Source organism: Ailuropoda melanoleuca, chromosome 1 (assembly GCF_002007445.2).
Source record: "Ailuropoda melanoleuca isolate Jingjing chromosome 1, ASM200744v2, whole genome shotgun sequence".
NCBI classification, from domain to species: domain Eukaryota; kingdom Metazoa; phylum Chordata; class Mammalia; order Carnivora; family Ursidae; genus Ailuropoda; species Ailuropoda melanoleuca.
The window spans coordinates 44,619,528-44,642,480 of record NC_048218.1 but is presented as its reverse complement, the minus strand read 5'-3'; the positions used below and the strand labels follow the sequence as shown (position 1 = coordinate 44,642,480).

The 22,953-nt window shown below is 35.7% G+C and overlaps 1 long non-coding RNA gene and 1 other non-coding gene across 3 annotated transcripts in view; both read left to right on the top strand.

The window, feature by feature from the left end:
- The window catches only part of LOC117801776, a 611,477-nt gene that overhangs the window by 221,315 nt on the left and 367,209 nt on the right, over positions 1-22,953 (top strand). The window lies entirely within an intron of this gene.
- On the top strand, positions 2,996-3,125 carry LOC117795547. Its single transcript, XR_004619603.1, has one exon. It is a non-coding gene; the product is annotated as a small nucleolar RNA SNORA20 (small nucleolar RNA).

The window sequence follows — 22,953 nt, the reverse complement described above, 5'->3', positions numbered from 1 at the left end:
ATGACTTCCCATTCAGTTTTCTCTCCCTTCCTCTACGATCCTCTGTGGTGTTCCTTGTATTCCACATATGAGTGAAGCCATATGATTATCTCTGATTGACTTATTTTGCTCAGCATAATACCCTCCAGTTGATCTAAATGGTTAGTATTCATCCTTTCTGATGGCTGAGTAATATTCTATTGTATACATAAACCACATCTTTGTTATCCATTCATCTGTTGATGGACATCTCAACTCTTTCCATAATTTGGCTATTGTGGACATTGCTGCTATAAACATTGGAGTGCAAGTGCCCCTTTGGATCAACATGTTTGTATCTTTAGGGTAAAAACCTAGTAGTGCAATTGCTCGTTGGTAGGGTAACTCTATTTTTAACTTCTTGTGGAACCTCCATGTTGTTTTCCAGAGTGGCTGTACCAGCTTGCATTCCCACCAACAGTGTAACAGAACACAGGCAGCAACCTCTTTGACTTCAGCCACAGCAACTTCTTACTAGACACAACTCCAAAGGCAAGGGAAACACAAACAAAAATGAACTATTGAAACTTCATCAAGATAAGCTTCTGCACAGCAAAGGAAGCAGTCAACAAAACTAAAAGGCAATCTAAGGAATGGGAGAAGATATTTGCCAATGACACATCAGACAAAGGGTTAGTATTAAAGATCTATAAAGAACTTATCAAACTCAACACCCAAAAAACAAGTAATCCAGTCAAGAAATGGGCAGAAGACATGAACAGATATTTCTCTAGAGAAGACATACAAATGGCCAACAGACACATGAAAAATGCTCCACATCACTTGGCATCAGAGAAATACAAGTCAAAGTCACAACAAGATACCGCCTCACACCAGTCAGAATGGCTAAAATTAACAAGTCAGGAAATGACAGATGTTGGTAAGGACGCAGAGAAAGGGGAACCAACATCTTTTGTTTCTTGTACTATTGATTTTAGCCATTCTGATAAGGGTGAGGTGATTATTTTATTGTAGTTTTGATTTGTATTTCCCTGATGATCAGTGATATTGAGCATCTTTTCATGTGCTTATTGGCTCTCATGTCTTCAGCCCATTTTTAAATTGGATTATTGGGTGTGTGTGTGTGTGTGTGTGTGTGTGTGTGTGTTGAGTTGTGTAAGTTATTTATATATTTTGGATACCAATCCTTTCTTGAATATGTCATTTGCAAATATCTTCTCTCATTCCATAGGTTGTTGTTTTTTTTTTATTGTTTTGTTTCCTGATTTCTGTGGCTAGGACTCCCGGTACTATGTTGAATGAAAGTGGGGAGAATGGGCATCCTTGTCTTATTCCTGATCTTAGAGGAAAAGCTCTTAGTTTTTCATCATTGAGTATGTTATTAGGTGTGTTTTTTTTCATGTATGACTTTATTGTATTGAGGTATGAATGGATGTTGTATTTTGTCAAATGCTTTTTCCGCATCCATTGAAATGATCGTATGATTTTTATCCTTTTTCTTATTGACATGATGTGTCATCTTGATTGATTTGCAAATATTGACCCACACTTGCCTCCTGGCTTGATTGTGGTGAATGATTTTTTTAATGTATTCTGGGATTCTGTTTGCTAGTATTTTGTTGGAAATTGTTGCATGTGTGTTCATCAGTGGTATCGGTCTGTAATTTTCTTTTTTGGGGTGTTTTTGTCTGATTTTGTTATTGTGACAATCCTGGCCTCATAGACTAAATGTGAAAGCTTTCCTTCCTCTGCTACTTTTGGGGATAGTTTGAGAAGAATAGATATTAACTCTTGTAAATATTTGGTAGAATTTGCTTGTGAAGCTGTCTGGTCCTAGACTTTTGTTTTTTGGGAGTTTCTTGATTACTCATTCAATTTCATTGCTGGTAATTAGTCTGTTCAAATTGTCTGTTTCTTCCTGTTTCATTTTATTAGGTTATCTGTTTCTAGGAATTCTCAGTTTCTTCTAGGTTGTCCAGTTTGTTGGCATATGATTTTTCATAACATTCTCTTACAATCATTTGTATTTTTTTGGTGTCAGTTATTTCTCCTCTTTCATTTGTGGTTTTGTTTATTTGAGTCCCCCACCCTACCCCAATGAGTCTGGTAGAAGTTTATCAATTTTGTTGATTTTTTCAAATAACCAGTTCCTGGTTTCATTGATCTGTTCTATTGTTTTATTTGTTTAAAAAAAACTAAAATAACCTAAAAAATTTCTATATCACTTATTTCTGCTCTCATCTTTATTATTTCCTTCCTTCTGCTGGTTTGGGGTTTTGTCTTTCTTTTTCTAGCTCCTTAGGTAAAAGGTTAGGTTGTTTATTTGGGATTTTTCTTGCTTTTTGAGATTGGCCTATATTGCTATAAATTCCCTCTTAAAACAGTTTTGGCTGCATCACAAAGATTCAGGACCATTGTAGTTTCATTTTCATTTCTCTCCGTTTACTTTTTTATTTCTTCTTTGATTTCTTGGTTGACCCATTCATTGTTTACTAACATGTTATGTAACCTTAATGTATTTGTGCCATTTTCAGATTTTTCTTGTGGTTTATTTCTAGTTTCATAGTGTTATGGTCAGAAAAGGTGCATGATTTAACTTCAATATTTTTTTAATTTGTTGAAACTTGTTTCATAGTCTAATATGTGATCTAATCTGAGACAGTTGCATCTGTACTTGAAAAGAATTTATATTCTGCTGTTTTAGGATGGAATTTTCTGAATATACCTATTAAATCCATCTAGTCCACCTAGTCCAGTGTGTCATTCAAAGCTACTGTTTCCTTGTAGATTTTTGGTTTGGATGATCTATCCATTGATGTAAATGATGTGTTAAAGTCCCCTACTATTATTGTATTACTATCGATTAGTTCCTTTATGTTAGCCATTAATTATTTTATGTACTTGGGTGCCCCCTTGTTGGGTACATATATATTTACAATTGTTATATCTTATTAGATTGTTCCCCTTGTTATTAAATAGCATCCTTCTTTGTCTTTTGTTAAAGTCTGTTTTGTCTTGTTCCACTGATTTGCTGCTCTAGTCTTTTAGTGATATGAGCAGTTATACACATGGGAGAGAACAATGTTAGGCTATTGTGAACGGAAATGGAGTAACCATTTAATCTCTTCTGTGAAGTCCAGATATTGCTTCCATGTCTGAATGAACCATGTAAGCAGGATTCAATTAAGGTGATTATGGTGAATTTCTATATAGACTGATTTTATAAAAATGTGGATTTAAGAACTTCACTTTATTTTTTAAAATAGCACTAAGACTCATATATCTGCATCAATTATATGGGGCAAATGATTTCACATGTGACAAGATGGACCACTCTTTACATGATGATCTTTGTGTTTTGAAGAGAGTTTTGGAGTCAAAACCCATGGTTCTAGGTGGGGATGCTGTAGAGGCAGCTCTTTCCATATACCTTGAAAACTATACAACCAGATGGGTCTCAAAAAACAGATTGCTATTGCAGAGTTTGCAAGATCTCTTCTTATTATTCCTAACACACTGGCACTTAATGCTGCCTCAAGCTCCATAGATCTCATTGCAAAGTTAAGAGCTTTCTGAAATGAGACTCAAGTTGACCCAGAATGCAAAAGTCTAAAATGAATTGGTCTTGATTTGGTCACTGATAAACCCTGAAAGAACAAACAAACAGGGGTATACGAACCAACCATAGTGAAAGTTAGAGTTTGAAATTTGTGACAGAAGCTTCAAATACTATTCTTCGAATTGGTGATCTTATCAAATTACACCTGGAAAGCAAAGATAAGCATGGAGGTTATAAAAATGTTGTTTACTCAGAAGCCCTTGATGACTGATCTGATTTCTCTTTTATAACAACGTTAGATGCCATTATCTTGTGTCTTGAGTATTGCACATTAGAAATAATGAGCTGTCAAAAAAAAAAGTCTAGTTTGTTACTAGTATTGGGACCCTGGCTTTCTTTTTCCATACATTTGCATGATAAATGCAAATCTCCATTCCCTCACTTTCAATCTGCATGTGTCTTTAGGTCTGAAATGAGTCTCTTGTAGGCAGCATATAGATGGGTCTTATTTTTCTATCCATTCCATCACCCATGTCATTTGGAGAATTTAGTCCATTTACATTGGAAGCAGTTATTGATATGTATTTATTGCCATTTTATTACTTGTTTTGTGGTTGCTTTAATAGTTTTTCTCTGATCCTTTCTTCTCTTGCTCTCTTTCATGATTTGCTGGCTTTCTTTGGTAATATATTTGGATTCCTTTCTCATCTTTGCATATTTATTATGGTTTTTTTATTTGTGCTTACCATTAGATTGTATATAACATCTTATTCATATAACAGTCTATATCAATTTGATGGTTTCCTATATTTGAACTCATTATTTACTCCTCTTCCCCCACCTTTTAGTATATGGTGGCATATACCTTTTATTTTGTGAATCCCTTGACTGATTTTTATAAGTAAATATATTTTTACTGTTTTGGGTTTTCTACTTTTCATACTCTTATGATCTTTTCTTTCCACTCAAAGAGTACACTTTAACATTTCTTATAGGGCTGGTTTAGTAATCATGAATTCCTTTAGTTTGTTTGTCTGAGAAAATCCTTATCTCTTCTATTCTGAATGATAGCATTGATGGATAGAGTATTCTTGGCTGTGGATTTTTTTCCTTTCAGCACTTTGAATATATCATGCCACTCTCTTCTGGCCTGTAAAGTTTCTGCTGAAAAGTCCGCTGATAGATTTATGAGGTTTCCCTTGTATGTAACTGTCTTTTCTCTTCCTGCTTAAAAATGTTCTCTTTATCATTACTTTTTGCCATTTTAATTACTGTGTATTTTGGTGTGGACCTCCTCAGGTTGATTTTGTTGGGGAATCTCTGTACTTACTGGATCTGGATATCTGTGTCCTCCCCCAGATTAGGGATGTTTTCAGCTATTATTTCTCTTTCTTTTCTTGTCTTCTCTTCTTTTCTCTCTCTTTTCTTTTCTTTTTCCTTTTATTTTTGCTTTTATTAAATTCAATTAGCCAACATATAGTAGTACATCATCAGTTTTTGATATAGTGTTCAAAGATCCATTAATTGTGTATAACACCCAGGGCTCATCACTTAGTTCTTCAAATAAATTTTCTGCCCCATTTTCTCTTATTTCTTCTGGGATCCCTATAACACTTGATGGAGTTGCTGGGTTCCCTAAGTCTATTTGCATTTTACATAATTTTTTTCCTCTTACCTGTTCAGCTTGATTACTCCATTATTCTGACTTCCAGTTCGTACTAATTTGTTCCTCTGTTTCCTTTAACCTACTATTATTCTATCTAGTGTATTTTTAATTTTATTTATTGTGTTATTGTGTTCATCTCTGATTGGTTCTTCTTTTTTTTTTAATCTCTTTGTTTATGGTCTCACTGATGTCCTCCACTCTTTTCTCCAGTCCAGTGAATATCTTTATGATTATTACTTTAAATTCACTACCAGGAATATTATTTATATGCATTTCACCTTGATCTCTTGCTGTGGTTTTGTCCTATTCTTTCATTTGGGACAGAATCCTGTGTCTCCTCATTTTTTTCTGACTTTCTGTGTCTGTTTCTCCGTGTATTAGGAAAGTCAGTTATGTTTCTTGCTCTTGAAAATAATGGCTGTATGAAGAAAACGTCCTGTAGTGTCCTGCAATCCGGTGTCCTCAGTTACCTAGAATCTAGTGCTTTGGGGGTTATCTCCTATGTATATTACATGCACCCTGCTGTTTTGTCCTGGTCGATATTTCCTTCAGTACAATCATCTGCAGAGGCTCTCTTTGACTGTTGTAGGCAGAGTTTGGTCCCCGGTTGGGGTGGGGCACCCAGATGTAACAAGGTGTGCCTCAGGCTTCTGCAGGGCCTACTGCTGCCACTGCCACTGCCACCACCACCACCACCACCAAAATGCATGGGTTGGGAGTTATGGTATTGGCACTGGCCTTCTGAGGGAGGGCACTTGTAGCATTGGGACTAAGGCAGGCATGACTGGGAAGGGTGGAACTGCTGAAGAGTTTGGGGGGTGGGGGCAGGGCTTGGTGTAAGCAAGTTAGTGAACATGGGCACTGTGTGATTCCTACAGGTGGCCATGTGCTTATGCTGAGGAGCAGGGGAGGGAGATATCACCTGACAGCTCTTTGTTCCTGGAGGAGTCTCCCTCTGAGATGAGTAAATAATTCTCCCTCCCATATACTGCAGGAGTTTTTCAAACTGCTGCTTCTACCCTGTATCTCTGTGGGCTGTTTGTTGTGCTGTCTCTTTAAGGTAGGGGACTAAGCTTCCTGTTGCCCTCCAGGCTCTTCCAGAACTGGGCCCACTGATTTTTAAAATTCTAAGATTTAAATCCCTTTGGTTGTAAGAACTCACAAAATCCAGCCCCTCTCACTTTCAAAGCCTTTATAGGGATTTGTGTTCCCATGCTAGCTCCTGCTGTGATAGTCTGTTTCTCACTCTTAGCCATGCCTGCAGCTCCCTCCCAACAACAGAGAGCCACAGTCCATTTCATTCCCCCACCACATCTCTATCCTTCCTACCCTCTTCGATGTGGCCTCTTCTCTACCTTTAATTGTGGAGTTTGTTTTGCCAGTCTTCTGGTTGTTTTCTGGATTATTTATACTGATGCAAGTGTTACCTAATTGTATCCATGGGCCGAGGTGAGCTTAAGGTCTTCCAACTCTACCATTCTCCTAGCCTCTCTTCTATAGCTTAATTGTTAAATGAATAACATATGATTATTTTAATGCCAGTATATATTTACATTATCATTTTTAGTGACTACAAAATATCTATTATAATTTAACAAAATCTCAAATAATGTGTGATCAAGTTTTCTGGGGGCAATGACTTTTAGAAAATTCTTAAAATGAGATACTTATGCATATATCTTTATGTAACTCCTACTATTTCCTTAGGATAAGCTATTGGTAATGAGATTGCTGGATCAAAGACAAATCATTTTTAAAGTGATTGGCACGTATTGAGAAATTTTTTCCCAGGGAGTTTGCATTTACTTGTGCTTCCAACAACAGTGTACCTGTTTCTTTATAAACTATTATTATTAAAAGTCAGCATTCAGCTTTTTATTCCCGGCTAAACTGGTGAGTGGGAAATAATAGTACATTGAATTGGAATAAAGTTTCTACTTTAATTTTAAAATTATATGTATTCATTCACTATTTGATTATTACTTTTAATAATTAAATTCTGCAGCTCATGCTTGACTTCAATGGCATATCTAGACATACACATATTTTAGACATAAAACAATTACTTTTTCTAGACTCTCAATTTCTGTCAAATTCAAAACATCCAATAGACTCTTAGTGGAGAAAATTTACATTTGTTTAGGCCACTTGTTTTATCCATTGACAGAAAAAAAAAGATTAGATAGTAAAATAGTACTTTTATATCTTGTTTATATTTTGTTATTTATTGAGAGTTCTGTGTTCCATGTGCTGAATTAAACTTTTTACATGAATAGTCTATGTTTTCCTTACCCATTCTTATGTGGTAATAGTAAAGTATCCCCATTGTAAAAGGTGCCATGGCTCTAAGTGATAAAACCATAATTTGAATTCAAGTTTGTGTGGGACCAGAGTTTGAATTACTAATAACTGCAATATACTACTTTTTCTAAAGTGGTCTTATACTAATGATCATATGAATCAATTCTTTCTTGATGATGGAAGAAAGATAATTAATGTCATCACATGATACATGTGATAGCAATGTTTTATTCCCTCATCAGAAAGTTAAAGAATGAGAGGGGAGAGGATTGTCTGCTATTTTTCACTTTCTTCAGTTTCTTTTCTTGCTGCCAGATTTCTGTTTAAGCCAGTCACTCAGGGCACAGTGGTTTGTGTGAGAGCTAATACTCTTCTTTTCCCATGGGCACTTGTCCATCCCTGTTCTGTTTCTCTTCATCTCTTCCTGGGGCAACATGTAATCTGCCAGGCCTAACTCATTATTCACCCTTGGGCCTGTATATTTGCCAGAAGTTAGAACACTGGCCTGTGTGGTTATGTGGTCCTTGGTCTCTGCCCTCTGGGAGTCTAGGGTAAGAGATCTTGTCACTTTGGAAAGGATTAATCCTGCTGTCTCTCAAGCCACCAGTCCTGTTCCATTGGTCCACAAGCCAAGTTTTCTCCCCATTCTATAGAAAGCAGTAGCATACCAGCCAAGATGTGGCTTGGGCTTCTGTTGTTTATAGACTTGCAGAGACTGTGGAATGGGGGCATAACTGTCCACAAGTATCTCCAAATATTTCTTACAATTTAACCTTTGTTTTCCTTTATGGAAATAAATTTTCCACTGTGCAGATCTGAATCTGTAGCAACCCTTGCACAAACATGTATATTTACCCTCATATTTTCCCATCTTTGAGACTAGCAGAATGGGAATTCTATATAGCCAGATTTATACTGATTTACACAACAAGAGGGACTTTGTTCATTTGCTCCTTTCACAAATATTCAGTGCAGAATGAATGTATGACAAACACAAGAAATAGAGGGGTGAATCAGACAGACTAGATGTTCCCTTCATGGGATGGCAGTGGGGTAAGTAGACAGCACTAACAAATAACCAAATAAATGAGATTTTTTATACATGCTATGAAATAAATAAAAGTAAGATGTTGTAATAAAAAGTGATGGTTTAGGGTGGTGGGAAAGTCTACTTACAATTGAATGTCAGTGAGAAGGTGACATTTGAGCTGAGATTGAGTGACTAGAAGGCACCAGCTATGCAAAGATCTAGAAACAGACAACTCTAGAATGAGGGAACAACAATGACAAAGCCTCCAGGGAGCAAAAGATCTTGGCCCATTCTAGGAGGGCAATGTGGCAAGAGCACAGGGAATGAAGGGTAAGGAGGGAGAGAGACGTCACAGGTAAGGGCAAGTCAGATTGTGTGGGACCTAATGGGCCATGGAATTTAGATTTTATTCTAAATGCAATAGAAGATTACTGAAGAATTTGATGTGCAAGTTTGAAAAACAAATCTGTTTCATGTTTTTTAAGCATTACTCTGGCTTTTATGTGGATTATAAAGGAGCACAAGTAGAAGGGAGACAACCATCCGGGAGACTTTTTCAGGAATCGAAGCTGGAGATAACAGTGACTCAGACCAGGATGAAAATAGTGAAAATAAAGAGAAGTAGACAGATGTGGAATATGTTTTTTAGTTGGAAATGTTTGTTGGTGGATCATATGATGGTAATGATGATGTTGAGGTGAAGGAAATAGAAGAATCAAGAATAATTCTAGATTTTTCCCCTGAGCAATTGGGTAGAAAGTGACATTTACTGAGACAAGGAAGATTCAGGAAAGAACAATTATCAAGGAGTGGAAGTTAAGATCTCTGTTAGGCAGAATTATAATTGGTATGTCCTTTAGATATCCAAGTGAGAATGTCAGTCAGGTATTTAGATTATGTGGAATTTAATTAAGATTAAAGAATCATTTTTTAATTAACTGAATCTGAAATTAAGAGAGCCTCAAATGAAAATATGTAGTTTTGTATTAGGAAAAAACCCTCAATCTAGCATCTCTATTTCTGTCCGTGATGCCATTTTTTTCTCATTATGCAATGCCTTAGTCTATTTGGGCTGCTATAACAAAATGCCATAGACTGGGTGGCTTATAAACAACAGGAATTTATTTCTCGTAGTTTGGGAGACTGGAAAGTCCAAGACCAACGAGATTATATACTTAAATACTTCACTAAGTAACAAAGCTAAACAGATGAAATCTAGGTGGGGACTAAATGAAAGAAAGAACATGGGCTTTAGAGACAGAAAGTTCTTGGGGATTTTGTGATTTTTCACTAAGAAAATGTGTATAAAAATTCTTTATACCCTATAAAGTACCACCCAGAATCATTCTTAGTATCAGAAATTTATAAAATGAAGCACTATTAAACTGAAGCACCATATTGCAAATTTTCATGGCTTGGCTATTACTATGCCTTTGTCTCTGGCCACATAGGACATTTTTCTTGTATTCTGAAATCCTTTCATTTCTAATAAGAATGTTTAGAATTAAAGAGCTGAAGTTTGTCACTGTTGAATTTATGTTTTATATTATGCTTTTGGGTTTTTTTTAAAGTTTATTTATTTTGTTCACCCTCTTTGAATTGGAAAAAAGGACACAGAAATGTGAATTTGTGACAAGCACGTTCAGGCTCCTCTGAAGTATGTATCCTTTGACTCCTTTCTGAATCAATCTACCAAACACTTTCAACCAGCTTTTGAAGAAGCCTGATTGAAAACACTAACAGACTGCACCCTTATAATCATGACAATTCACATGTCTTCTCAGCCTCTTTGAAGTTTTTAGCAGAAACTAGAGAAAGAAAAAAAATCATGTTTCATACTTTGCTGTTTATTCACAAGAAATGAAACACTTAAGAATTTAGATAACATACATACGTGCTGCCTTGCATTTATGCTGACAATTTAAGCAGAGTGAAAGCAAAATATACAGCATCTGTGTGAAGAATATACACCAGTACTTAGGCAACGGACAGCCAGACAACTTGACAGTGTGGGCCGGATGAACCAGTATCCTGCAGGAGGCCCTAACAACATCTACTGCTCCAAGTGCATTTCACTTTCATTCTGCTGCTGTTGTACTAAACAGTGCCATAAAAGTTAATGGCCTTCTCCAGGGCTGGCAGTGAAATTGCTGGTATTGTAGAAGGTGATTTTTTTAAAGTCATTACAGCACACACCAGTAGAGTCTATTTCAGGTTTTCAGTCCAGTCCTTAAGGGACAAAGGTAGCTTTCAACAAAATGAAGTCACAAGTAGAAATACACCATGATTTTCTGAGATTTTGTTTGTAGATTTTATAGATTTTTGTTTATAGATTTTCTGAGAGTATGTTAAGTAAAACACTTCACATATTTTTTGTTGAGAAGATATTTCTTTCTACAGTCTCCTGCCTGCTCTACCTCCCAACCCAAAGGGCAGACTGAAGAAGAGAGTTAAGTTCTTTACTACTGATTTAACTGGTTTTTGGTGTGAAGATTATCTTCTAATTATTATCACAAATGTGCTGTTTTATCTATGGAGTGGAGATAGTCTACAAAGAGACCAAATAGATTTAGCAAATTTTCTGCAGTTATTCTGAATTGCAGAAGAAAACAGTCCCACATAGATGAAATATATAAGACAAAAAATGTATGTTTATGGAGGTATTCTGTTTACTAACTTAAGGAATAACAGACTTATTATATCATCATTTTGTAACCTCAGGCAAATTAACGGTTCTAGGTAATGATCACCAATGATTAGTAACTTCTTAAAAGGAGAGGGGAGAAAACCTTTACATTATAATACTTACGAGGTGTTTTGCCAAGAATATTAACTTTGAATCTGTTCATGCCTCTATATATAAGTAATATTATAAGGAAAATGTACAGAGCAGAGGAACATGTTAAATGACAGCATGGGGATGTAATCAGCGAAAACAAAACTGCAAAAATTATACAGAAAAAACAACCTACTCTCTTCAACAAATAAATTGAAGAAAACACAACAACCACAAATGACAACCAGTTAGGAAAGGAATTTATAGACTTAAAGGGATTTATATTGTGACATATAGACCTCATTTGCTTTCTGATTTCAACAAATTTAAGAAATGATTACAAATGGAAGAAATTTGAATTCTGACTGGACTATTTTATGACCTTATAAGACTGTTGTTAGTTTTTACCTAAGAGTGGTATCATACATGAGAGCACTTGCTTTCAAACTTTTGGGTCTCAGGATCTCTTGCACTATAAAGAATCATTGAGGACCCTAAAGTTATTTTGTTTAAGTGGTTTGTGGCTATTGATACACATGTGTTGTAAATTAAAACACAAAAATTAAAATAAAGAATTAATTCATTTAAAATAAAAATAATAACCTAGTAAACATTAACATATTTTCTTAAAAATAGGTATATTTTTCAAAACAAGAAAAATAGAAGTGTGACATTATTTTACATTTTGTAAATCTTTAAAATAACTTTCTTTATAGAAAACAGATGAATTCTAATATCTGCTTTTGCATTCATTCCTTTGTGATATCACATGTCATGTAGCCTCTGGAAAACCTCACTGTCTACTTATGAGGATGAGAAAGAAAAAGGCAACCAACATCTTTATTATTTTGAAAATAAATTCCTGAAAGGGTGGTGGGGACCAACAGAGGTCAGCCAGACCATACTGTTAGAACTACTGTGTTAGAGATACATTCTGATGTATTCAAAAATGAAAAAAAAAATATTTTTGATATTATCTTCATCATCTGGGGATGGAGAGTAGCAAGTGACTGTATGTTTGATACACTATTTTCTATAATTTGATAGTTATTCAAACTGGATGAGGAATATATCAGATACATATTAAGCCCTTTCTGATGTTTAAGTTTACCATAACAAAAAGTAAGAAGAAAAATTTAAAAAGCAAGTAAATAACTACAAGTGTTTTGTAAATGGGGCAATTACTTGACTTAATACAACTATAATTACAATAGTGCAAATTTTGGACAAGAGAAGTAGTAAACAAAAAGAGAAATAGTAATGCAGGTCTACTAGCATTGTCCTTAGAAAAACATGAATGAATATACTGTGGGTGAGATAATATTTTAAATTAAGATTTTTTTGGAAAGATACATAGCTTTCATCCTCTAATTTACATTGTTTGATGTGATTTTGTCTTCAGAGTGTCAAGTTATAAAGTTAATTTAAGTTTTTAAAGTTGGATGAAATAGAGTTAAGAAATTGTAAGTTTTAATTTTCTTAGTTATAGTTTCTTTAGTAGGAAAATATGACTATTGGTGAGAGAATTTCCCTCCAGAGAAAACATCAATTCTAAATGGTTTTAAACATGAGTAATAACAAGCTTTCAATGAGCAGATCATCTAATCTTATATAAAATCTTTAAAAGTGTCAAGGAGTACTGGAAAGGGCCCCCAATTCATTCTATAATGCATAAATTTGAAATCACAACCACATAAGGGCAGAAGAAATGAAAAATACTGGCCTGGGATATAAGAGCAAAAATTTTGAATAGAAAATTAGCAAACTAAATATATAATAGTCTTCAAAGCACAAAATATATATGATGAAGTTAAAGTTTACCTATGGAACTCAAGGAAAATTTAATATCACAAAAAAATCTTTGAACATCATTCATCATATCAATAGATTAAAATAGAAAGCCTGTAAGACTACCTCAATAGATGTAGAAAAAAAATCATGATAAAATCCTTGGTAAACTAAGATTGGGAAGGATGTCAGCAAGAGGGAGGAATAGGATATCTCAGCAAATGTACCTCCCATAGAAACACTGATTTTTAACAATAGTTCCAGATGAGAATACCTTTATGGGAGGCCAAGAGTAAACCTGAGAAGTTCCAGTGCCTTTGGTGGACCAAAAAAGCTGAGAGTGATGCATTGAAAAAGGGAAGAGCAGTTTTCACTTCACTGATATCACCCCTCAAGGAAGCACAACTCTGTGGGAAGAAAGTTCAGTTCTTGATTTTTCCCAAGGGGAAGAGTGACAGCAAAGTGTGCCCCCAGTTTTCCCCAATCATTTAGCATATTGTCCAAGAGGTCCATTTCTTTCTTATCCTACCCAAAACACTGAAGGTATTGACATGGCTGAGAAATCTCAGGACCACTAGAAGCAAAGAGAAGGGTGGGGCTCACAGCACACAGGGGATCTTAACAATAGGCTGTGGATCCTTTAAACATGCTCAGGGTCTCCACTGAGGGCCCCACCCACACCTCTGTGGGACCCCTCATACAGGCACCCCACAGTGAGTAGATGCTCACTCTCTGTGTGTCCCCCGTGACCAGCAACAGGCACGCCCCTGCCAACTGAGCACAAAGAAAGCTCTTTGGATGGCGTTGAGTCATAACAGACCCTCCAGAAGCTCCCACATGTAACATACAAACATCAGCAACTGGCTCAACTCTGTTGCATTGGAAGATGGAATACAACCTTGACACTTCAGGCACTTCCCTGGAGAAAATAAACAAAAGACTCAGTATGCAATTTGGCTTTGCAGAATTAAAGGGAAGCATGCAATTCTAATCTTCCATCCAAAGAAGGAATAAAAGCAGTAGAGCAGGTGCACCAGTAGAAAAGTTCTGAGAGACTACCAGAATCTCTAACCAGGCTGACTGGCTATGGCCTTTCTTGAAGCCAGTCAGTAAGATTAGAGAAGGTAACTACTTCTTCAAAAGTGAAGACAACAATACAGGCTTTAAATATATGAAGTAATGAAATCTATCAAGATTGAATCATCCATAAGTAGAAAAATTGAACAGACCAATAATAAGTAAGAAGATTGAGTCAGTAATCAAAGACCTTATGACAAGGAAAATCCCAGGGTCAGATGGCTTCATAGGTGAATTATGCAAAAACTTAAAGAAGAATTAATACCAATCCTTTTCAAACTCTTCCAAAAAATTGAAGAGATGGGAACATTTCCAAACTCATTTTATGAGGCCAGCATACTGATACTGAAGCTCAACTATGAAACTACAAGAAATAAAAACTACAGGTCCTTGTGCCTCATGAACATTGTTGCAGAAATCCTCAATAAAATACTAACAAACCAAATTCAGCAGCACAATGAAAAGATCATACATCATGACCAAGTGGGTTTTATCCCTGGATTCAAGGATTGTTCAACATATGCAAACCAATCACTGTGATGTGGTATGTTAACAGAATGGAAGATAAAAAAATCAAGTGAACATCTGAGTAGGTACAGAAAAAGCATTTGACAAAATTCACCATCTTTTCATGATAAAACCTCAACAGATAGATACAGAATAACTATAATTCAACTTAATAAAGGCCATATATAACAAATCTACAACTAATATTATGCTCAGTAGTGAAACGCTGAATGCATTTCTTCTAAGATCAAGAACAAAACAAGGATGCTCACTTTCACCACTTCTATTCAATATTGTACTGGAAGTTGTAGTCAGAACAATTAGTCAAGGAAAAGAAAAGACATCAAATTGGAAAAGAAGAAATGAAATAGCCTCTATTGGCAGATGACATAATCCTATGTATAGAAAACACTAAAGACTGCACCAAAAGCCCTCTCAGAATTAATAAGTAAATTCAAGAAATTGTCAGGATACAAAAATCAGTGTATAAAAATCAGTTGCATGTCTATACTTGAACAACAAACTGTCTGGAAAAGAAATTAACAAAAAACAATTTGTACACTGAAAAAATTATAAAACATTGGTGAAAAAAATTGAAGACAATCCAAGTCAAAGATCTCTCATGTTCATAGACTTGAAGAATTAATATTAAAATGTCTCTAACACTCAAAGAGATCTATAGATTTAATGCAATCCCTATTAAAATTCCAATAACATTTTACACACACACACACACACACACACACACAACCCTAAATTTCATGTTACCACTAAAGAACCCAAATAACCAAAACAATCTTGAGCAAGAAGAAAAAAGCTAGAAGCATCATATTTTCTGATTTCAAAGTGTTACAAAGCTATAAAAGCAAAACAGTATGGTACAGGAATAAAAATAGACATATAGACCAATGAAACAGAATAGAGAGCCCTGAAATAAACCCACCATAGTCATCTAAACTTCAATAGGGGCACCATGAATGCAAAATGAAGAAAAGACAGTCTCTTCACTAAGTGGTTTTGAGGAAACAGAATATCTACAAGCAAAAGAATGAAATTGAATCCATATCTCACACCATATATAAAAGTCAACTCGAAATGGATTAAAACCTTCAATGTAAGACCTACAACCATAAAATTCCTAAAACAAAAAAGGAAAAAGCTCACTGAAATAGGTCTTAGAAATGTTTTTTCATATATAACCCTAAAAACACAGGCAAGAAAAGCAAAAATAAGCAAGTGATACTGTATCTAACTAAAAACTTCTGGACAGCAAAGGCAACATCGAATAGTGAGAAAATGCAACCTATAGAATGGGAGAAAACATTTGCAAACAATACATCTTATGAGAAATTAATATCCAAAATATATAAGCAACTTCTATAATTCAATAGCAAAACATAGAAATGCCACCAACAAAATTATCCATCTAGTTCCATGTAAGTGTCCAAAACATTTATGGTTCTTTGAGAGTCATGATTCTTGTGATGATTTGCAAACAAATGCAAATGCCTGATGGGGTGAAAAACCATGATCAAATGGTGCAATCAGCTTAGTTTGCATGATTCATATGCTTTTTAAAAAAAATTCTGAGTCTTCTTCTCAAATACTCCTGATTCTATTAATATTATTAATAAATAATATAGGCAGAAGTCAGAATTGCCAAGTCAATAATGCCACAAGTTCTCCAAGAAAACTGTCCAGGATTGAATGTTTCTATTATTACTAAATGTGTGATTGGGACATGACATTTAACATCTCTATGTTTCAGAAACTTCATCTCTGGAATGGAAAAAATAGTGTCACCCTCATAGAATTTTAATAAGTTGTGGTATGGTTTGCATATTGATGAGGAATGTGTTTCTAGAGCCTGAAAATTTTTCAGTGCCTCTTTTGTACAGAAAGAAGCCAAGCAGTTCTATCCTTGGGTTAGATCTAGAATAGGTTAAAGCTTCTGCAGAGTCTCAAGTGATTCCTTGAATGTGGGATCCAGAAGAAAAGTGTTAAGCATTGGCAAAAAGCAGTTCAGTGACTTTCCAACTGTAATACATTTTCATTTCCCTAAATGTATGGTAAGCACCAAGGGAAGAATGTACTCTATATAAAACCAACTTCCCTGAACTGTTTATTATTTATAAATAATTTAACATGAATTCACATGCTGATACTTATTTCCTTAGGTATGTTATGTATTAGTTGGTTTATACAAATTGTATTTGGATTAAGTCTTCACATTTTAGCATTCTGTAAAGTATTTAAATATTGCTGACAGCTAAAAAGTGTAGTGTTCTGTTCAATCCTATAACCAGTTTTCATGGTTTACTGATTAACAGCAACCCATGATTGATTTCTTCTTCCACCACAGGTAAAGTGTCATGTAAGTATCATCAGAAATATGATAGTTCTAGGTATTGGAGGCTCACTACTTCACTTTGAAGACTGCAAGGATTTGGATCTAAGTTAAGCTGAATTCAGTCATTGAAGTTAGACCAAGGAATTTGTTTCTGAACCTTGTGAGTGCTTTAGTTCTAGGAAGTTGATATGTCAATGATTACTACAAGATTTCTTACTGACTCTAAAAAATGCTTAGTAAAACATCAGAAAAGTCACATATAACACATTAAATGCTGATGAAAGAAATTGCATATTTTACCTTTGAGAGTCACCAAAATTGCAATAACTCAGTATCTTATAGATCTTGTCAAAGGCACCAAAGAATTTAACAAGCATTTTGACTAACTGGTTGATGATGATTTATATACAGGGTATTTTTGGTAAAGTGTTCTTGGCAACAATACCTGCTGAGGAAGGAAAAGCAACATTACATTAATATGGCAGATTATAAAGGGTTAACAAAAATTCTTCTTCTGAGACGTTATATTGTGCGGGCTCATAGATCAAACTCAGAAGATGGTGAGAGGGCTTTGGCTCTGCTGGCCATTTATCCATGGGAGGATCAGTTTAATAAGAAGTTCAATTGTAAGGTTGGATTTACTAGAAGCATACCAACTAATTCTATTATTCTAAATATTATGACATTCCCTCCTCACTTGTAAATTGGAAAAGTTTTTCTTAGGAAGAAATAAGTAATTGACTTAGATCTTTAGAAACAATTGCGGATTATACTGAAGGCAGCTGCAGTAATGTCAAACTCTTGGACACTTGAGATGAGCCATTTTTTGGACAGATTCCATTTTCTCAAAGTGTCTCTTTAATCATAACTCCAAGAACTCTCTTGGCGCTCAGTTTCTTTGCGAACAGAGTGAAAGGTGTATAGAGGTCTAGGCTCACCTAAAAGTAGATTCAGTAGTGACGGATATAGTGGATGCTATTGTGTGAAATCTAGATACTACCCTTCTGGAACCACAGCACTCATTTCTCCAAGTTACAGAAATGCTGGTTACTAATAGCTCTTAGCTAAGTCTTTATCTAAAATTGTCCTTACCTAGAGGAAGCCACCTCATCCAAGTTTGCTCCCTTCCCTGGGGAAGCCTGCATCCAATAACTAGTTATTGAGGAAGCTGCAAAGGTCCAACATCAGTGTCTCCATTTGAGACTACTTTCAAGGGCCATTCCCAGATCTAGAACTTCCCAGAGGACTGGCTGCAGCCTCTGTTGGAAGACTGCATTGCAGTTCAACTTGTCTGTCTGTCCTAATACTGTTTTCCCTTCCTCAGTAGGTGTTGTTCCCAAGAGCACTTTACCAAAAAATATCCTGCATACAAATCTTCATTTCAATGTTTCTCTCAGAGGGAATGTATCCTCTGACAGTTGATTATGTCAAGAGTGGCTCCAGGGAGTAGACTGTAAAGTGAATTGGATCTCCCTCTGGCCAACTGGTAATGACTCTATCATTGTTGGCAAGTAGAGTACTCATAGACCTCAACATGTTGTAGTGGTATATTATTAAAACATTCACTAATGGTGAACTGAAATGGAATGCTAGTGAAAGGAAATGCCCATTAGGAGAATATCTTAGGCATTTGAAAGGTTCTGGGGATCGTAATTATAAGTACTGTGGAATCAGACAGCTTTTGCTCAGTACTATTGGTACATTTAAGAAAGATATTAAAATGCTGAGGGTAATAAATAATTAGTTAAATGTGAGCTCTGAAACCAAAGGGCATTCTTAGTAGCACAAAAAGAGACTCTCAATTCCTGCAGCTGGAAGAGGAGAAAAGAACTTTATAAGAGTAGCAAAGCTTCAAAGAAAGTTGACTTTAACTGTGGCAAATCTGATATGCCATAATCAGGAGGCTATTGAAAACATATGGAATCCTGGGCCTAGGAATATGGCCATCTGGGTCAATTTATCAAAAAATCTTGAATTCCTAGATCCTCTAGATCTCTCCGAGCCCACAGAAGTGGTCCAAGCATCTCTACTAAAGGCTAGGGCTTCCCCCTTCTGTTTTGTAAGACAATATACATCCCTTTCAGGATCTATCTCCACCTCCTCTCTTGACTATCAGACCAATATCTAGGGTCAACTTACCATATAACCCAGCCAGGGAAGTGCTAGGTTTGCTAAAGAGGAAAAAAAAAAGAATATATACTAAAGACTCAATAAGACCTGGTTAACATATAGTAGCAAGGGCCAAGAGAATTTTTATAGGATTTCTTCTTGAATTCTGGATCAGGGGCACAGAACATGAAGTTGGAAAAATGAGAGTTATTTGCCACTCTTCTGGAATACAAGATTCAATTCCCTGATAAGACTTTAGGAAAAAAAGTATTAACATACTGCTAGGATGGTCCTTTGAAGCTTAGAAAAAAACAAATTCCTGTTCTAAATGAAGGGGAAATTTTTGACCTACTATACCTAACAGCTGAGATAAGGATCAATAGGCAGAGAGAAGTGAAGAGAGAGGGGATGCACTATGTACGCCTAGAAAACATACCAGCCTGTCAGCTGGGAGGTTTGTAAGAGAGCTATGGAGACATACTGTTTATGAAAGCAACAAGGATTGCATTGGTGAGAGGGAGCTCCATGTCACTGGAAAGCTCAATGATGTCTTTCCCCTGTAGCTAAGAATGGAGAGATGCTATTATCGAACTGGAAATGGGAAAGATAGAGCCTGGGTACATAATCATCAGAAACAAACTGTACATAGTTACTGTAATGAGAAGCAAGACTGGAGTGGCAACTCAGGGTCTGACCTTCAGTTACAAAATGACTAACAAGGCACAATATTATTAGGGGAAAGATAAATGAGCAACCAACAATGATATTGCTTAATTTATGCAACCAAAAGAAATGAAAAATCTATATGATTAGGAAGCTAAGGGCACCAGTCCTATGTGGATCATATGGCAATCCTTTGCCCAGTTTCCAGACCTGAGCCAAATCTCAGGCCCTTGAACCTACTGACTAAAGGAGATGCTGAATCCACAGAAGGAAGGACTATATAACTCCATAGTAAATGTATATGGTAATAATTCCCTCAATTCTTTCCCCAAAGGAACCTATCACCATTTATTCAGTTAACCGTACACTGAGGAAAAAAAGAATATCCAGACATTGTAAGGGCTTTTGAATATAGGGTCTGAATTGACACTGATACCCAGAAATCTGAAGCATCACCATGGACCCCCTGTATTAGATTGGGGATTATAAGGTAATAAACGGAACAATGGCCTAGGGGTGGCTCACATGGGTTGCCCTAGCTCCAAACATACAATTGGTAATTGGTACAACTCCCACACTTGTTCCTTGGCCTGTGGAATAAATGCTATGATAGTAAGGAAGATTAAGTGGAAGTCATTGAAACTGCCTACCCCACTCCTAGTCAAGATGGTAAATAAAAACAATATTGTATTCCAGAAGGAATGACAGAGATTAAGACCTAAAAGAGGCAAAGATGGTTGTTCCTATCATTTAATTTACCAGTCTTGCCCCCATGAACAATTTAGATCCTGTTGGATAGTGGTGCACTACTGCAAACTCAACAAAATTGTAGCCCCAATTGCAGCTGCTATGCAGGTGTGCTAGAGCAGATTAATATAGACTCACGTATACGGTTTGTAGCCATTGATATAGCAAATGTGTCATTTTCCACTGTTGTTCAAAACGTGTATTAAGAACAGTTTGCATTCACATGAAATAGAAAATATGAAATATGTTTGGTCTTGATTCAAGCTATGTTAACTTTCCAACTCTCTCTTAAAATATAGCTCCAAGAGACCTAAACCATTTGGATACTCTGCAGTATATCACATTAGTCTTCTATATTGATGACTCATATTAATTGGAACAAATAATTAAGAAGTGGTGCATATGTTGGAGGCTTTGAGGGGATGTATGTATGTGCTCCTTGATAAGATCTGAGTTATTTTTAAAAATAACTTTCACTGGGGCACATGGGTGGCCCAGTTGGTTGAGCCTCTGACTCTTGATTTTGGCTCAGGTCATGATCTCAGAGTTGTGAAACCAAACCCTGAATTGGGCTCCATGCTGAGCGTGGATCCTGCTTAAAATCTTAAAATTCTCTCTCTCTCCCCCTGTCTCTCTGCCCCTATCTCCACTTGCTTGCTCTCTCTCTCAAAATAATAACAATAATAATAATAACTTTTATTTATTTCCTATAAAATAGTTTGATAAAAATAATCTATAATTTTATTGACTTGCCTGCCACATGCAATTCTGTGCTTACCACTATATGAATATTACTACATTCAATCTTACAACAAGCCTATTATTGTTTTCATTTTACCAATGATGAAGCTGAAGCTCAGAGTAGTTGCAAACTTGGTCAAATTTATGCACTGGTAAGACGATTCAGAACCAGAACTCAGGTCTGTTTGACATCAAAACTCATGCTTACCTCTCTGTTACTGCACAGAGACACAAATGGTTCCCCAAACCTGTTATTCAGAGTTGATTCTCTGGTCATCACTTTTTTCTTTTTACCTTGTCACTAAACAGGAAATAACTCATTATTTTAGCCAGATGGCAGCCAAATCACACCTTTCTGAGAAAAAAAAAAGCCTGCCTTTACTTTAAATGACATACAAATCATAATGTTTAAATCACCCTTTCAACATATGCCAGGAAAAAATACAGGGGAAATGACTGAATTTTTCAGAAATAGTCATAAATCGCTTAGTATGGACAGAATTGAAGCTTTCAAAAATGTCAAGGATGTATCAATCTGTTAATATCTTGCTTCAGACTGCTGGTTGAAAGGCAACACCTTCTCAAGAAAGGTGCACTTGAGGAGTCTTAGAAATATTTGAAGAAGTCATGATGCCAAATTGAATTGGGAAACTGGCCAAAGCAGCATTTTCCTGGGACAATAACTTTTATTCTCCTATTTGTCATCATGAATATATATTTATTCCATAAATGTACATAATGGATGCTTTCTAATAATGATGATTATCTACTCCCAAATAGCATTCTACTTTGTTCTTAGAGCCATTTCCTCTGTATCTGTTGGATTCATCTTTAGCCTGAACTACTGTCCTACTGGAAAACACAGGGCATGTCTTTTTAGCCTGGATTTTCATCAAAGGAGTCAACCAAAATAGTTATAGAAATTTAATTTCAATTTAGGGCTTAAACACAAAATAATATCCTTTGTTGGCTGTTATCACTGTTGTAGTGACAGAAACCAGAGAGGAAGAGATGAGGATTGATTGTTAACTCTGCTTCCTATAAATAAAAATAAGGCAATATGCCAAAGGCTTCTATTTATTCTCTAAGAAGTAAATGGAAAGCTATAAATGAAATAACTATTGTTATTTGAGTTTTATAAAATTTATAACTTAGTTCTCCCAAAAGGCTACTTAAGGTGAATTTACTTCTATAGGGACCAGAATTTCATATTTCACAGTGAACAAAAAAAGGTTGTTGAATTTTATATGGAAAACTAGCATGGGGCACCTAGGTGGCTCAGTTGTTAAGCGTCTGCCTTCGGCTCAGGGCATGATCCAGAGTCCTGGGATCGAGCCCTGTGTACGGCTCCCTGCTCCGCTGGGAGCCTGCTTCTTCCTCTCCCACTTCCCCTACTTGTGTTCCCTCTCTCACTGGCTGTCACTCTCTGTCAAATAAATAAATAAAATCTTAAAAAAAAAAGAAAACTAACACTAAAAATTATAAAAGTATATTTATTAAACCAAGTACTATAATTAGGTTATTATATCAAACATACTTCAACTATCTGCTAATATTAGGAAAAAATAAATTGTAAATCAAATTGTCTTTTTTTTTTTGGTGGGAAAATCAGACAGAAACATTTGGTATAATGTTATAACATCCTTCATTTTACATTTGA